Genomic DNA, 1,891 nt, shown 5'->3' with positions numbered 1-1,891 from the left:
TCTTATCAGGGTGCATAATCACGTGACTTTTTTGGGTGTTCCACCTTTTTACTTCATTGGATTTATTAAAGCGAGTATGCACGATTTTTATATGTGTCAAATTGTAATTTCTTGATACAAATATGCTACAATAACACAAAAGAGGCAATAACAATTATACATTGAAGACGAATGCCATATAATTCAGCAAAGACAAATTAGCGCCACGAGCCGATTGTGACGAAGATATTTCGTATATATTTTCCTACAATAACCGAAGCATTCGTCTTTTTATTAGGATCGAAGTTAGTGTTCGTGTGTCGTATGAAAAGATATCGATGCAGGAAATTAAAATGATCCGTTAAACTAACTTTAGATTCACATCGTTCATGCATTATATACATGCTGGCGAATTCGACTGTACAGACATTTTCGATTTCAGAATTACATATCTGGCTTATTTCGCATTTTTCGACACATGTTCTTCTGAACTTTATTTTAATTTATAATGAAATATATGTATTATAAGTGTTTTTTACACATTTTATATAAATTCATTCATATTTGACAGAATCGTCCGTACTCGCTTTAAACGGTAAGTGATGCTTTATTTCAAATATTTTGTTAAAACAAGTTTTCTTAAGAATTTCAACTAGCGCATCAAATACAGATTTTTATGCTGCTTATGACAATGTGAAATACATAAGAATGACTTTATTTAATAAGCATGTGGTCTTGTTAAAAAAATCCATTTTTACTGCATTTATTGTACACGATTATGTTTAACGCAACGTGAAATTTTGTCACCGATTGCAGACGTATTTAAGGAATTATTCTTATTCCTTATGATATTTGCACAAACTGCAAGAACAACTGTCTTTTATGCACTATAGATTTTTGCAAACATATTTCAATAACTTGAGATATTTGCAAAAATAAAGTTCTTAACGATGTGATTACACTCTTTCCAGCCCGTGTGTAAAACCTGAAAACCCCATTGATTCTGCACCCTGCTTATGAAACTCGGGTTATTTTTCCACTTGAATTACACATTGTATAAATGTGTATGATTTATCGCTTAAAGTAACATAAATACTCAAAATCAACGAATATAGCAATAGCCAAAATTTCAACGCTAGATGTGGATTAAACGGGATAAAAAAATGCTCGTTTTTTGTGGCACAATATATTCAATTTTAATTTCCTGCAATACTATCTATTCACACGAACATTCGCTTGATACATGAAGAAATGTTGAAGCATTTTGTATTGTGTCAAATTTATGTAACCAGACCACACTCGTCATTGACATTTTTGCTATTGCTTTAAAGGGGCCTTTTCACAGATTTTACCATATTTTGAAGTTTGTCATTAAATGCGTTATATTGATACATGTAAACATTGGAACTAAGAAGCTCCAGTAACAAATCAAGAATAAAATTAAAAAACAGAAAAAATAAACCTCAACAGGGCTCGAACCAGTGACCCCTGGAGTCCTGGAGTAAAAACCAATTTGACCGCTCGGCCATCCTGCCTAGTATTTATAACAGACGTATTTTATACTTTATATTAGCAATCTGTGTAGTTTCACAAGATTAAATGACAACAACAGAACTCTCCAAATTATTCAATCGTTTCGCGTTGCAACGCTTTATATTTGTCAGGTTTTTAAATCGTCAAATAATGCATATAATGGATATATTAGAGCATGGTAAATGTTAAGTTGTACTCTTTCATTACAAATATCATAACTATAACGAACATTTGCGAATCTGAAACACATTTGTTCAATTTTGCCAAAAAGTGAAAAGGCCCCTTAAAGCAACGTTGACTTTGTATATGTAAATTTTATTTTTCGAACTATTGTGCGAAATATTCGTTGATTTTGAATATGTATGGGCTGTTAAGATAA

This window comes from Dreissena polymorpha, chromosome 5 (genome assembly GCF_020536995.1).
Source record: "Dreissena polymorpha isolate Duluth1 chromosome 5, UMN_Dpol_1.0, whole genome shotgun sequence".
NCBI classification, from domain to species: Eukaryota; Metazoa; Mollusca; class Bivalvia; order Myida; family Dreissenidae; genus Dreissena; species Dreissena polymorpha.
Note: the sequence above shows the minus strand (reverse complement) of the source record.